Raw genomic sequence first — 16662 nt, forward strand, 5'->3', positions numbered from 1 at the left:
CACAAAAAGATGCCTGTAAAATTTTCCATCTGGCTTACTGTTTGCATTATAATTTTTCCAACTGCATCATGAATAACTCTTATGTTTAGTCTTTGATGGAGGACAGTCCTGGTCACTCTCAAATGGTTGGTGGAGCAATGCGTAAATCTAATATATCAAATAAAAATGCAAAAGCATCAAAAAAAGTTCCTAACACTATTTCCAAATTTAACAAAAAATATACTGGACATAGAGATCATAGTAACCTAGTAGACTTATAAAACATTCAGAGGAGGAATGCTGAAGATAACTAATTGCACCCATCTTTATGCCAGAAGTTCACATCTGAGTTATGATAAGCAGTAACTAAAATACCAGTTATCTGGCAGCCACACAGTTTGGGAACTCGGTTCTTCTGCTGATGAACAAATGCCTGCTTCTCAAAAAACCATCATCACCTACTCCTGCTTGGCTACATGCTTTTATTTGATGGTCATCATATGAATAATGTTTGCCAAGTCACTAACACTATCACCCAAACAATTCCTCAGAAAGCTGGTGTCTTGTATGGGCACAAATAACCACATGTGCCAACAAGATGCAATCTGCTTTTGCTAAAAATCTCATAATTTTTATTTCCAAATGGTTCTAAAAATGGCACTTGTTTAAAAGGATTGAAGAAAAATCCAACAAAGGAAATGCTTTCAAGTGATATATTTACTCAAGGACACCTGCCTAGGCTGCCTAACCCCAAGCCAAAAAATGTATCCCATATTACTGCAACACTAAACTTTTCATGGTTTGCTGTAGTACAGATGAAATTCACATTTGTTAGTTCCAGTGAGTCACTGCAGAAAAGCACTGCTAAGCCACTATGGGGAGAAGGGAGTCTTACAGCTAAGATGTAGCTCCCAGCAAAGCTTTCTCCCAGGATTACTACACCTTGCATTGACCAGGTCCTGATTTCTTCAGTTCTCAGAAAATGTTCCTTTTATCTTTCAAGAGGATTTATTGTTCAGTGTCTGTTAGCTGAAATTATGCACTTTTCTAGTCAAAAAAGCCACTCTTTGTCATTGCTGAAAAAACTGAAGAAAGCAGAAAAAACAAGTAGCAAGATATAAAAACCATATTTACTTTAAATAGGTGACTGGAAAGACACATTTAATGTGCCTGCCCAGCTCCTTACAACTTGGCAGAACTAAATAGGTCATGCAAATGGGTCACACTGCAGTGGCAAGGATCTTGGGGTGGCCAGCTGCTGTGCCTCAGCTAACAGGGTGGTATCTTTTACAGTTGTCTCAGAAGACACACAACCAGAATTTGGCCCCTCTGGCAGTCCATATGAGGAACTATCACACAATTTCCTCAGTATCTTAACTGGAGATGATACTGCTTTTCTCTCAGCCATTATTTTCTGCAGCTGCAGTGTTGGAGTAGACAGAGAATTGGTCACTTGGTCAGCACATCATTTCCTACAGCCCCAGAGGACCTGCAACTGTCTCTTGCTGGCTCCTCTTGGTTTTATCCTACACCACTGTATAATCAAAAATCTTCTTCTGGCTTTTGTCCTTCATACACACAGAGGAAGAAAAAGCTGATAGGTTACAGCCTAAATTTCTTTTGCAAATTTTCTCTGTCTCTTTAATATATAAAATTTTATGTCCATAAATATCTATATTTATATAGATCTATAAGTTATAAATCTGTAATCTACAGATATCACAGATAGCTATACAGTTTTATCTATGCTTAATCTATAAAATGACAGAAAGCCTAAATAGGCTGTAGAGAGAAGATAAATGCTTCAGTATGGTGACAGACACAGGGATAGACTGATATGTTAAATCCCAAGCCTTTTCTGCTTGCCTCAGCAGAGTCCTAACAGTTACTGTTACATCAGCACTACAAGCAATGTCATTTACTTGTAAGTACTGAAAACCAAAAATTATTAATGTAAATGTTTCAATATACTGAATTTCAGAAACAAAAAATTAACCAACACAAAACTGCAAACTCCCAGGCAAGCCAGCTATCAACCAGTAAGAAGGGTCATGGACAGATAAGGGTGCAGAGCATCACCTCCATGAGAACTTAGTCAGAAGGATGCATGGGAAGGAAGGGAGAAATGCACTTCTCTCACAAGTGCATTTCAACACCATCACCTTTTCATCCTCTCTGGTGTGTAATCTGACGGACTCACCACTACAAAATCACCTTGCCAGGACAATCATCTGAAGATAATGCAGAGAGAGTGGGTGGCAGAGGGATTACACCTTTATGAAGGTGGAGGGAGGGAATAAGGGAGGGGGAAAAGACAACAGACTACTCACTTCTAATTTTTTTTTTGTTTTGTTTTAACCTGAGTGTTATAAATATGAAACAATGTTCACTGTATAGGATTAAGTAATTCTCCTCATGCTCAAAGTGGAGCACAAAATCCTGAACCCTGTAAAAAAACCCCCAGAAATTGGCAGCTGAATAGGACAGACACCCTGGAAAGCCGCTGCAAATTCACACAGTAGCACTGCCAACACACAAGACAGTTCAAGCTAGCGAGAATCAAATATTCACAGCAGGCAAATTCTCTCCATAGGATCTGCTGATCAGATGCAATGGCAAACAGCTTGAATTTGGCCCACTTCCATTCCTTTCATCCTCCACAATACATACAAAACAGTCTCACTGTATTCGCACTGCAAATTGATTCTACAGCTTAGCACTGTGGAGCCATCGTTTGTCACATGTGCTACTGCATGGCCCGGATGAGATATTCAGATAAACTTAGGGAAAATAAAAGCAAGCCAAGCTGTATATCTGCCCAGAATACTGAATAAAATGCCAAATACATGCCACTTCTGCAAGCTGGAGATATTATTAGCTGCCAGTAGCACTGCTCTGTTTTGCAGGACAGCTGCAGACAAACAGGTGGCCTTTTTCATTTCTGGAATGCTGATATTTTCCCTGCTCCAGAATAAATGAGAAGATCTCTAAAATTAAAAAAAAAAAAAAGAAAAAAAAAGAAAATTTCCAAACTGCTTTTCTGAGAAATTTCCAATAGACTCTCAAAATCCTTTTGTTTGGTCTCAACATTTCTTCCTAATTCCCTTATTTTTCCATTTTATGTAAGTAAGTAGTGGTGATCATTTATCTGTATAAAAGCAGTGGATCTTGCCCGATTCACGGGTTCACAGAAATACTGAAATATTCGGTTCTAGTCCACCAGGAAAAAAACTTCTATAAGAAGGGCTGGGAACTTTTCTCATATATATATGAGAGGAAAAAAAAATCTATATATTTATACATACATATATATATGTGTGTGTATATATATAGAGAGAGATATATACACACATATACATGTATATATGTGTTATTGTTTCTCCAACATGCTTTTCTGTGTATGTTTAACTATATACATATGTTTAACAATATATACGTGTGTGTGTGTGCATGTGTTTATGTGTGTTTTACTGTTCATCCAATATGCTTTGCTGTATATATATAACAAAACAACATAAAAGATTGTTTTCTGTGGCAAACCCCAAATCAGTAGATGTGGAAGGAAATGGAGCATAGTTACGACACATTCACTCAGAAGCTGAGGATGGTTAATCTCCAGAAGAGGAAGGCTGACAGCACATCAGAATTGAAGGCACCTCCCAGAACAGCAAGGGGAGACAGGGCTGCTCACATCCCCGAAGGATTCTGGCACACAACAGCCTCACCCATGAAGATTAAATGCTAGTGGGAAAAAAAAAACAACACCAAAAAACCAGAAAGAGCTGATGCCTGGGAGCAGGGAGGGGGAGCAGGACTTAGCAGCCCGTCAGCCGGAGCGATCCTCGCCTCCCCAGGGCCGCGGCCTGCGGCGGGGCGGCAGCGGGCCTGAGGAGCCGCAGGCCGCGGCCTCCATCCTCCACACGGCGCTGCCCGGCTCCACAGGTAGAGCCTTCCAGCGCGCCCCTGAGAAGCTGGTGAAGGCTGCCTTTGCCAAGAAAGTCCAGCCTTCTTCTGCTCCTTTTTGGGCAGTCCAGAAGGAAAATATGTGTCTCCTTCCATAACAGTCTGGCTTTCTTGTCAGAAAGGCAAAAAACACCTTTAAAATGTTCTGAAGAAATGGACCAGTTGGTACTGTGGTTCAACTGCTCAAAACACACCAGAAACTCCAAATGTGGCTCTAAGTGACCTTCAGGTAATATCTAAGTCTGCCTGAAGATAAAAATAATAGAATCATCAAGTCATCAAGGTTGGAAGAGACCTTCAAGATCATCCAGTCCAGCCATCCACCCAGCACTGCCCCTGTAAGCCCTGAACCACTAAACCACATCCCCCAATGCCAGATCCAGATGCCTCCTGAACACCTTCAGGGATGTGACTCCACCACATCCATGGGCAACCTATTCCAATGCCTGATCATCTTACAGTGAATTTTTTTTTCTAATACCCAATCTGAATGTCCTTTGTCTCATCTTTTAGTCCTCTCACTGTAGGCACAGCAGAAGAGACCAGCCCCCACCTCACAACAACCTCTTTTTGTGAAGTTGTAAAGAGCAATGAAGTCCACCCTGAGCCTCTGCTTCTCCAGGCTAAAGAACCCCAGCTCCATTTGGGTGTCTCAGTACCCGACTCCAAAGATAACTTATCTGAAAGTGCCAAGGTGCTTAGATCCTGCTGCTCCCAACCAGGCTCACTAGGGTAAAAACCTGCAAGTGCCTAGAGCAAGAAGATAGTGCACAACTTTAATGCTGCTATTGATAGTATAAAAACTTAGAATTTTTCAACAATGTGAATGGAGGCTGAGCAAAGGAGAGAACATGAGCAAGAGCAAACCTCAACCCAACAGGCAAAAGCAAACCACAGGAGGGTGGGAGGGGTGCGCAGAGCATGAGCACAGGGCTGACACTATGACTTCACTAGTGAAGTAGGTCCTGATATTACCCCTTGCTACATCAGGTCATTATCCCTGAAGGCATGAATTAAACATTTAAACAAATGGGGGCTCAGTCAACTTCCATGCCTTTGGGGGAGAGAGCAGATGATGATCAGATGATGCGAACTCCCTCAGATTTGCCAAACCCAAGATACACCCTAAAGATGGCTTTGTTTACAGCACTGAAGACAGAACATAGGCAGGCAGAGAAAAAAACCCAAAACATTTCCAGGCTATTCACTGGCTCTGATGCTGATGAAATCACAGCCAGATGTCAAACAGATGTTAGATTGTACCAGGTCATGAAGAGGGGATGCCTATCTGATGCCATATTCTATGGTAACATCCATGCTATGGCCAAAGAAGAGGATAACATTTCCTTTCCACCCCTTCTCTGCCATTAACTCTCTCAGCTTTTTAATACAAGATGATAGTGTTTGCCTTGTGAAGGACTTGGTCTCAGTTTTATGACTTCTTCTGTTACCCACCTTTCACTTTTTTTTTTCTTTTTTCTTTTTTCCTTTTTTCTTTTTTTGTGAAAGAAGTTCACAAGGAGCAGGGTTAAAAGCAGGTTCTCACAGAGTGAACTGTAGTGAAGCACTCCTAGAAGTCACTGGGAATTCACCTTGAAAATCCAGAGCCAGATGGGCAAAACCACAAAACCAGCAAAAACGTAAGGCATGGTTCCTTTTGCTGTGATGGAAAGGACTGTTACTTATCTCACTCTGCCTTCTTGGTGCAGCTATGAAGTTGGTCAATAGAAAAGTTATTTCAGAGTGGTTGGGGAAAGAGCTACAAAAGAGACAAGGATGAAAGAAACATCACAACACCATGCTCTGCAGGCAACCTGCGCTCTGTGGGAGGTACTTCTCCATCCGCCTAGCAATAGTGCTGTCTGTCTGTCTGAAGGGGAGGAAGAAAGGTCCTGAATACAAATCTGACCTTTATTTGCACTCACATTATGAGTGCAGGAGTATGACTAACCTAAGCACAGATCTCTAGAGTTTCAACCCTAAAACCACAGCTAGTGCCACAATGGTTCTGTCAGAACATCCTCTGTGGAAACTGGACACTTTCCTTTCTCAGCACATCCATTTAGCTGTTGTCCCCACAAATGAGGTCTACAGCGAACTATAAAAATGGGCAAGAAATTCACAACTAAGTTTAGGAGACATGCTGTTTCCTAAGTTTGGTTTATTTGTTTGAATAGACCCAAAGTGTCAAGGAAAGTACAGAGTCTGACTATGGATTTATAAGTACTCAAGTCAACCATCCCCCCCACAAAAAAAAAACCAAAACCAAACAGAAAAATCCCAAAAAACAACCACACAAAACCAAAAAACCACAGATAAATAAAGTTGAATTACCTCATGAATAATATACCCAAAAGGTAAAGCCCTAGGGTAGTCCAAAGGAGCACCACAAATAGCTTAATCTCCAACACAAGTAAGTCCTTCATGTGTTACATACAGTCACCAATTAAAGCAAGCAGTGCTGAATAAACCTGTGCCTTTCCAGACCACTGTCAGGGCAATTGTGTGTTAAGCCATGGCACAACACATACTTTTAAAAAACTATTTATGTGTTTCTGCTAAGAGGGGTACTTTTTTGGTAAAGATGATTACCTATGCAAAGCAAATATATGTGCTAAGATTTATTCCATGTCTACATTAAATATACTAGCAAGTCTACAAAAGATAATACCTTTTTTTTTTTCACATAACCTGCCTTCTTTTCTCTGCCTGCAGAGTCCAAGCTTCCCTTTGATCACATTTGATATCTCAGGGTACTGATACTCTCAACACCTGCTTTCTATATTTTGACTTGACTGTAGAGAAAATAACCTTGTTTTCCAGGAAGAGCAGTGTTGACTATTCAAAGGACCCACCTCCAGGAAATCAACAGATTCAACTTTCAAAAAAACCTTTGGGATGGAATGAGTCTTGCAGAGAAGAAAATGAGGAAAAATGTGCATCATGAGCCTGTCCACCTGAAAAGGTGTGTCTGATGGTATTAGTTATCTGACCAGCATCATCTATTATAAACCAGTACAGGTAACACAAAGCATAATCAGTGCATCTGCATGCAGCTTCAGGGATTATCTGAAAAAATACTTCTCAAGCTGTGATCACTACTGACTGCTTTTATTTCTTCACTGTGACTATATCCAAAGCGGATGCAAGGATGAAAAAATAAAGGAAACAGAAATGAGCAATAGTAAGAATTATTTGTAATGCTTTTCTGATACACAAGAACCTGATTAATTAGAGATGCAAAACTGTATTGGAAGTATAGCCTCAATTCTTACCTTCCCCATGTAATTTATCAGCTGTCTTCCCAATCAGGCACAGAAGCAGATTTCATCACAATTGTATAATCCCCAAAATACAGTGTTTTAAAATATGTGCATGATTAACACAATCTGAAGTTTTGTGACATCCAGCTATATTGGGCCAGCTGAGGATTCACGGCCAGAAAACAGCTGAAATTTTCTAAAGTTTATTTAGAGATTTAATATGACATCAAACCTCTAATACTGAATGTGTGACCACCACTTGGCAGCCTCATAGTTCTTTTTCTAATTGCAGTAACTACTCACTTCTAGAATGACTTTACTTTCTTGCCCCTTTTCTTTTACTGGTATGTTCCCTTTTGCTTAGTATATTAAGTTAATCTATCTTCCATTTAAAGCCAGAAAACTGTAACACTTGTCAATATTTGGACTTCTCTCAGTAGACAGCAATTCACCTCAGGGATCAGGACACTTTGCATCCTGAGCTGTTGGAGGGCCTCTTCATCCCTCTGTCCAAGTAAAACTGCTGTAGGTGGGCCTCAAAAGATGCAAGAAAGCTGCTTGTGGGGGCCGGGGCCCTGGCAGTAGCTGTTAAAATCAGACCAAATCTCTATTCCCCAAGGCAAACAGCAAAACAGTGAAACCGCCAAGGAGGACTCATTCCTGGTCAGTTCATGACCTCTGCAAAAAAAGCAACAAATTCCACTTCTCTTTTCAAATTAAACATCTACTCTTTATTGCCAAGGAATATGTTTTACTAATCTGTGGCATTCAAGGTTTGATAAACATAAGAAGTCTTTTTGCTGCTGTTACATGATACCTGACATACATTTTCCCCCCACTCACAGCTTTGCATTTTCATGCCAACATTACATAAAACATACTGGACTTCTTAAATGTACAGGTTGGGGTCTCCTTAAAACACTTCTAAAAGAAGCTGTTCAAGTCCAAAAATCACATTTTTTTTTTAATTTGGCTATTTCTACTGAATGAAGTTCCAGCACATTCCCCATGAAAAACCTACCTTGTTGATTTTACTTCCACTAAAAAATAAATAGAAAACTTTCATATTTAGGTGTCTAGAATTACTGTGGTGAGGAAAAGGAAAGGGAAGAAAATGCATAATTTTCAATTTTCTGCAAGTGCATTTTACAATCAAAATATCTGTGCAAAAATATGCTCAGTAGATCAGTGCTCATTTGTGACTTTGACCATATACAGTATAACAGCTTGAATTATTGAGTACTCAATACTATATCCATGTATATGTTGTTTCTTTCCCAGATATGAAAACATACATTTGGTGTCTAGATGGCATGGCCATAATTATCAGTGATCTTGAATATCTCCAGCTTTGGTGGGTTTTTTATGGTAAATATTCATGGCAAGATGAGCTACCCAATAGTCTGGCAGTGATTTCTTTTCCACCCCTTTTCAACTATCAGTAAGCAGCCTCTAGATTCAAGAAATAGCATGACTATCCCTAAAGCTAATATAACTGCAAACCTAGATTAACTACACAGAATAGCCTACTTAAATTACTTAAATTGGTACTGTTCACTAAGTCTACAGTGGTCATGCAAGCATGCCTTTAAAGAGGCATTTGGAAATCAGGATTCATGGATTACATCTGGAAGCCAGTGTAATTTGCAGTTGGAAAGACTAAGTTTCAGGACAAATGAAATGCAGCACAATAATATAATGTATTTAAGAAGCAGAATTTCCTTAAATTAATGGAATAAAATCAATTATTAAAGCAAGAGAGAATGAACAGAAGTCTTCTTTAATATGGTGCATTCCTATTGCAAATCATTTTCCCAGCTCTTTCACAATGCCTTTGTTTTGTTCCTCTGGACAGCAGAACAGAGGATGGGAAAGGATGTGTCCTCTTACAGGACTGATATCCCTGCTGTTCCGTTTTCTTCTGCACATCAGAGGTGTACTACTGCAACACTCTCTCTCCCCTCAGAATACACAAAGCAACAAGGGTGGGAAGATGTGTTCATCACATGGATCACACCAGTCTTTAGAAACATGCTCTAAGCTGCAAAGATGGCAGAAATAACTTGTATTGTTTGTTGGTGAAGGGAACAGAAAAGGAAAACAAATTGGCTATCACTGATAATTTATTCTTAAAATTTCAGTTAATACCCTACTGTCTGTCCTTGCCAGACCTGAAATAAACTTTTGTTTGTTAGAAGAAAAGAGCCAATCATGCTTATAATTCAGCTTACCTAGGTATAACCAGTGGCTCCTGCTCACAACAGTCACAAATAAGGCCAGCAGAGATGTTCATGTACAATCAAACAAGCTTCCAACTCCTAACCTGCTAATTCTGAAAACTGTTTCAATTTAAAGCCACATAAAAAACGCAGTAGAACTTAGCTGATGAGACTTGTATAAATGAAAATGGTAACTTTAACGTAAATATGATTTTTTCCTTTCCCCAACCAAGGGCCAGGACTCGGAGTTGATCACAGAGGGGTATATCTAGACAGCAAAACCAGTAGAGTCTAGCAAGATTATTAGGAGAGGCATCAAAGACCGTGAAAGGAGCTGTACTAGCTCCAGCACCAATAAGAAGCTGCCAGAAAATTAGCTGATTTAAAGCACTGCAGAGTCCCAGTCCCCAGCCAGCTCACATCTCCAAACCACTCCCATTGGTGCAGATTTCTGGAGAATGCAAATGTTACACATGGCTACCCAAAATCAGCTCAAGGCCAGCAGGACTTACTGGCTTTGGCAAGCACTTCTACATTGTCCTTCCTAGTGACTGGAGAATACATTCATCAGACACAGGACTGCCTTGCTTCAGTGCACTGACCCAGCTCAGCACTCTGCTGAAGCCAATCACCCCTTAAGCATGGAGACCCTACTAGGAGCTACCTGGGGTTTACAAGGTCAACAGATGTATCCCCAGCCAATACAGGAGCTACAGGGCTATGCAACCACCTTAGGTGATGCAGGAACACTGCCCTTACTGCAGCACAGGAGCCCACCCACCGAGGAGGCACCAAACTCTGGTCACACATATTCTGCATGCTCTTTGTGTACATGCCAGCCAGCCCAGAGCTGCTCAGGGGCTTCAGCATGCCTGTGACTGCAGAGACTGTGAAGACTCAGCTAGCACCTGAGCAGCACCCACTTTCTGGGGCTTTTTGGGTACTTGGAAAGACCAAAACATTCTGTGCTGCACTGCTAAGGCCATTTGGGCCATTTGCCCTCAAATGGGAAAGGCACTGGCATCAAGCTGCTCTCCTGCAAGAGCTGATGTGGCTGTCCTGAGCAAGGGTGAGAGCTGCCAAAGCTAAGTAGACTGTTGAGTGAGTTGCCCACACCCACACCACAGAGGTTATCCAGGGTTCTGCATTCTCTGGCATATCCTAAACTCTACCTTGCATTATCCTGAATAGAGTAGTTGACTGCTTTTCCTCTTATTTACTTCCCATCCTCAGTCTGGCATCCAACTTGCAAAGTTATAGAAGACAAGAATATTTCTATGCTCCTTTTAAAAGAGAATAAATTATATTGGAAGCTGTGATGGAGAACACTGACCACAATCTTTGAAGTTCATGGTGTGTAATTTACTTACATAATAGTTTGTATTGAGGTTTAAGTGCTGGATTTCTAGTATTGCTCATCAAATTTCAGCCAAATGAAAAAGAACAAGCAAGGTAAACTACTCTTGGGAAGATAAACTATCTGCAAGAATTTTTGATTCAAGTGTGAGAACACTAAGAACACTCAGTTCTTAAAAAATATGTAATGGTCTGGAATTCAAGGAGTTTTAGTTCTCTAGGATCATAATTTAGAAAGTAAATTTTAATCAGGATTGGATGGCTCAACAGATTGGGTAATAGTATTTAAAAAAGCAAGTGATTAATCTCTGATCAACCAGAGGGTAAGGACTAAAGAGCATTTAAGGTCTCAAACACCCCTAGGAACTAGCCAACTTAGGCTAATACTGTGGGTGCTGACTCTAGGCAGATTTTGGGTTTTCTCACACACAGTCCTTGTGCTTATGACTAGGCACCTCTAAATTTCATTAGAACTATTCCATAATTCTCCCCAAAATTCTGCAGTAGTTATGTCTTTGAAATGCCAGTGTCAGATAGATACTGAGTTTGCTGATAACACTCTGCGGAGAAGTACCTTGTTCCTCTGTTCCTTTTTACTGCACCTATGTGTTTTTTCTTAATTACAAACTCCTGAATCGACTTGAGGTGTCAGATAGCATAACAGGGAAGAGGAGATTCATATCAGCAAGGTGATACTTTGCAGGAAAACAGATTTTGGTCAGTGCTGACTGTGTCATTCACAGACTTGAGATGCACAAAAATGGAGGCCAGGCAGGTCTGAAGATATAGCTGCTAAACTCCCTTCAAACTAATCATAATATTGGATTGAATTTTGCTCTTTGGTTTGTTTCAGATAGAATGAAAGAACAAGGAAAAACTGGTGCATTTTTGCTCAAGATATATCATCCATTCTAAAATAATTCTGCTAATACCTTGCTTACTCAAATTTTTTGTTAGACTGCACCAGTTGTCCAAGAGGATGTAATTATCTTGCTCCTTCCTTGTCTAACATTCTAGTCCACTGACATATCAGATTCCACCCAGTCACTATTCAGCAGTGTAAAAATAAAATACAGGCATGTACACTATGGGAGAAGACCAATCTTGCCTGACATCTCAAAACATACAGAGCAAAACAAAACTCAGCCTCCTGTGACAAACTTTATGTCATGCTACTTTTTTACATTAGTCTGTCACTAAACAGTGAAATTAGTTACAAATTTTATGTCTTCTTTTGGCCCACAACATTTACTTATGTACTTACTTCTCTTTATCTCTTTAGAGGCTTTTGTAAGAGCTCTGACAGCACTCCCTGGGAACCATACTGTTTTATTTACCAGTTTGCAACTAGTTTTGTCAATAATTGGTGCAATTCCTGCATTTGATCATAATTTGTTTTCTGAAATATCAGAAAATACATTCTTTCCAATACACAGTATCAAGCCTGTAGTAGTAGTTATTAATTTTTTTTAATCTGCTTGTTTTTTCTTTGAAAAGAAACAAACAGTACAGCCGAACAGTGTATCTGGGTCTGGTGCATGTGGCACTCTCAGAACATTTCAAGTTTTCCTTTTCATGCAGTTGCTATAGTTTAAGCCACTACTATCTGACCTCCTCAGGGGTAACAGGAGAAACTTAATGAAAGAAAACATCCAGGAATTGTAAAAAAATAAGGGTTTTTTTTTCTGCTTCTGCAGATGTCAAGTGAAAGTTGCATGAAATATTTTTTTAGATCAAAAGTTGAGGTATTTTGTTAGCTGGTGCTACTGACCTGTGCAGACAGTCTCCTGGCACAATTTTCACAACTCGTTTACAGTATCACCTCAGTTATCTGGAACTTTGTGTTATCCCCACAAGGGTCAAATTCCTGACATGTATTAATTACACTGAAAATTGCCCTGGATTACTTGAAACCTCAAATAACTGAACCTATCCACTATCCTCCCTTTTAAATAACAGAGGACAAACTGTATGGTGGTGCTAATACTTTGTGGCTGATCCCTGTAACTCCAGAAATTAATACATAAGCATCACACTTCTTATCTAGCAGGTCTGTCAGCTTTGGTCTGAAAATCAGGCTTGAGAGGCAGAGAGCATTTATAGCATGGTCCTATTCACTGCTGTGGGCTGCAGCACAGGAGGAGATAGGAAGGACAGGAAGGTTAAAACCAAAAAACCACTGACCAGCATTCCTGATCCATGCACTGCTGGCCAAGGAAACAGACCTGCTTCACAGTTCAGCTCTCTTTAGTTGCCAGAATGACCTTGGATCCCTCCTGTAGTCAGCCAAAGACTGGGTGCTGCCTACACAGTAAGCCTGTCTCACTGACACTTGAGCTTTTTATTGTGCTGCATCTTCTTGTGCCCATTACCAGCAAGTCAGGGCTACAGCTTCTCCCTGAAGGCATGCACCAAGCAGCCTCACAGGAACCTCTAACTTTATTATATCAGGGCTTGAATGGAAAGATAACAATTCAATGACCTACTGACAACTTAGGTAATTTAGCCAACAGCAGGCATTAGCTCTAAGATCCCTAATGCCGTTGCTAGGCAGGAGTGGTAAAGTTAGGAAGGGTTTTGGAAAAAACAGCAAGCCTCTTTCCAACCAAACTAGAAATGGTATTCAAAGGACAACAGCAGAGAGGCAGCTTCTTTAAGAAAAGGTATGAGAAATATCCAGGAACTTTTGGTAACACCCATAGGATTTGTTGGCTGTGCAGCCAAGCTACACAGCACCCATCCAACCCAACAGTTATAAATGGCAAGCAGCAAGAGCAACAGCAGCCTGGGCTATCACTTTAAGGCCTGAAATTTGTTGCCCCACAACAGGTGCAAGGGTAAGTATCACAATCTGGCGCATAGTCCAACATGCCTCCCAACACACCAACGCCACTTTGCAACATATTAAGTCAAGTAACATCTCTTTAGCAGTAAAAGGAAACCAAATAATACCAACATTATGACTAAAAAAGAAGAGAAAGGGGAATGGGGGAAAGCATCATGTTTGCCATTGGCCTTATGGTGTAACACAAGCTTGGTTCTAAACTGTGCATGAGAACTACTAGAGTTCAAAGGAGAAAAGCTGAGGTAATAAAATAGCATAACAGAATGAACTGAAAAAAGCTGAGTTGAACTCAGTACACACTTGGATGCATGCACACATTTAGCAAGTTCAATACTCTCCCCTTATTGAAAAGCCTGAAAAGAAAACTCCCTTTCACACATCATGCAGTAATAAATCAGCATGCACTATTGCTCCAAAGAAAAACAGACATTCACCATTTAAGTAATAGTGCTTCCCACATGAAAATGAGGAGGCAGAAACAAACAAATACCTAGCAATAGTGAGGACTTTAACAGAAGGATACCACTCCTAAGAGCTGAGGATTGCCTCTGTATTGTAATATTAATTTTCTAGACCATTAGTTATATTGCTTGTCTATAAATGAATGTGCAATTCTCCTAATAAGCTGTGGAGCAGATTTGCACATGTTATCACAAGGTTTTCAGCTTTCAAAAGGTTAATAGTTAATGATTTTGATGTCCCTCAGTCAGACAGTTCAGCCTATCTCTGTATTTTCCATAAGCAATTAACTAAGCTGTTTCCTCTGCAGCATTAATTTTAACAGGTTTACAATAGTATCATTAGACCTCTGGACATTTAAGAGGAAATGCATTACAATTAGAAAGTATCATGCCAAGCAGGAAGTAAGTGGCTTTAATCCAGGAGCAGGGAGGAATGCAGAGACAAGGGGAATTCAGTCAGGTATTTCAAGCTTCTATTAATTCTTGACCACAGCACCAGACTGCAGAATTTACTGAGCTCCTAAACTAAAGAAATCACTTTTCACGGATCTTTAAGGCACCAGTTTTCCATTAGTTTGCCTTTTTGCTTGTTTGCTTTTAGTCAGGGAAACAAGTGTAATGTGATCTTTGGAGCAAGACACATTCCATCATCTGCATTCAGCACGTAAGGCTCCTGCTAGCAACATCATCTAAAATAAATCCACTTAAGAGTACCCAGAAAGGTTTTCAGCATAGAAACAGTACAAACAGTTGCTAGCAGACATTAACTGCAATAGACTTCACCAAGTTGATTTGCAGCCAGGGAGGAGATTAGAGACAGCATTCTTCTGCCACCATCTTCAGCCCAAGGGCCGGGGTCACAACAGACTCTTGCTTGCTCTCTTTTCACAAGAGAAGGTCAAGGAAGCTTGAGCTTCCCTGGACCATTTTGAGGGGGCCAATGTGTTGGTCTGACTATACTCTCAGGAAAATTCTTCCTGCTTGCCACGCCAGGAGTTCTCAGGTTAAGAGCTTTTGGGAAGGTACCTTCCCTTTTCACACTTCCAGTGCTTCTGTTATCTGGTTGTCAACATTCATCTAGCTGTTCCCTGCAGCAGAGGCTACATGTCACTGAAAAAGACAGTTGGGGATCAGAGATGGTATTTATAGCGCAGACCTACAGACTCCAACCTGTGAGAGGCTTTCCAGAATTAGGGAGTGAGAATACTACTAAGTATAATTTTAAACACAGACAACCTTTAAATGATGGATTTAAGGTTGCAACTTTCCTGGATTCCTGTGGCCTTTGCTTTTGGCTAATACCTTAAGGAGTGCATCTAAGTTTAAACTCTGCAGCTGCAGTTTCAAAACTATTTTAAACTGATGGAATGACACCTCTTTTCCCACCTTTGTGAGCCTCTTCCTTCACTCCTGCCTGCATTTCTGTTCACGCTGTAAGATGAAGGGTGTTGTTTAGCCAGGTCAGTTGCCCACTCCATCTAAGCCAGGGCTGTCATTTGTAGGAATGCCAAATTCAGGGTAGCTGAAAGCAACCATAACCTCAGGTCTAGTTTTCCTTGCTAAAGACAAAAGCTGATACTTATTTAGCTTCAATACGTGGACAGTTGTAGCTCTGCATATTTTATGTGTGTTGGCCTAAACACTTGCAGTACACCAGCTCACTGCTTCTTTTTATATCCTCATTGCAAACTAATCAATTTTTCAACAGAAGACACACAAAAATTGCAGGTGTCTGGATAAAACTGCAACAGTGCCACGTTCCCCACAGGATACAGGTGACACATTCACAGATTCAGGGCATCCAACTCCTTCACTGAACACTCCTGAAGATGATACATGTCTCCAGAGCATGTGGTATTTGTTCAACTACTAAAAGAAGTCATAAGCTTCAACAGTGGGATTTGTTTTCAAGAGTATAAATCATTGCTCAGGTGGCTCTTTGTTTCCAAGACAGCAGCTCAAGGAAGGCACTGATCCTTCACTTCATTAAGTGGAAATTTAAGCTACATGGCAAATGACATTGGTTTGTTAAACTATTATATTTTCTGATATTTACAGATAGTTAGAGGTTATTCTTCAAAAGATTGCCATTTCTGAAATACTCGCTCACCTCAGTGTCATTAAACCAATGTAATGCAAGTCCTGGCTGAACCTGCAGAAGGACTCCAGCATCTAAAAGCAAATCTAACAGTTGTTCCCGTAGGCAACCTACATTTTTCATGGCTACAAAATGAGCTCTTCCTGGAAGCCAGCTGCCCTCCCCAAACCAAGGAAAGACCCTGTCATTTATAGTATAGGTTAATGCAATGATAAGGTCAAATTTACATTTCAGCTGCCTAGCATTATCACTTCATCACTTCTTTTTGCTGCTTTCAAATGTTATTCCTGATATCCTTCAGTTTACTAAACTTCCTATGCAAAAAAAATTAAACAATCATTATGATATTTTATAAATAACATCTTTGAGAAGTCACTTGATAGCCCTAAACAGGTAGACTCTTTAATTTTACTCAAACAAGTTTTCCTAAAGCATGCTAAGGCTGGGCAAGCAAAGGGTGTCTTCATAGAGCAAAAAA

The 16662-nt window shown here is 40.3% G+C and overlaps 1 protein-coding gene and 1 long non-coding RNA gene across 4 annotated transcripts in view; one reads left to right on the forward strand and one right to left on the reverse strand.

Annotated features, from left to right (window-relative positions):
• The window catches only part of LIMCH1 (LIM and calponin homology domains 1), a 174107-nt gene that overhangs the window by 75203 nt on the left and 82242 nt on the right, over positions 1–16662 (reverse strand). The window lies entirely within an intron of this gene.
• LOC135299368 (uncharacterized) lies at positions 3892–7133 on the forward strand. Of its 2 annotated transcripts, none has more exons than XR_010361351.1 (2): positions 3892–6355; positions 6766–7133. It is a non-coding gene; the product is annotated as an uncharacterized LOC135299368 (long non-coding RNA). The 2 variants fall into 2 exon arrangements; XR_010361352.1 differs by having other exon boundaries at positions 3892–5772.

Source organism: Passer domesticus, chromosome 4 (assembly GCF_036417665.1).
Source record: "Passer domesticus isolate bPasDom1 chromosome 4, bPasDom1.hap1, whole genome shotgun sequence".
NCBI lineage: Eukaryota > Metazoa > Chordata > Aves > Passeriformes > Passeridae > Passer > Passer domesticus.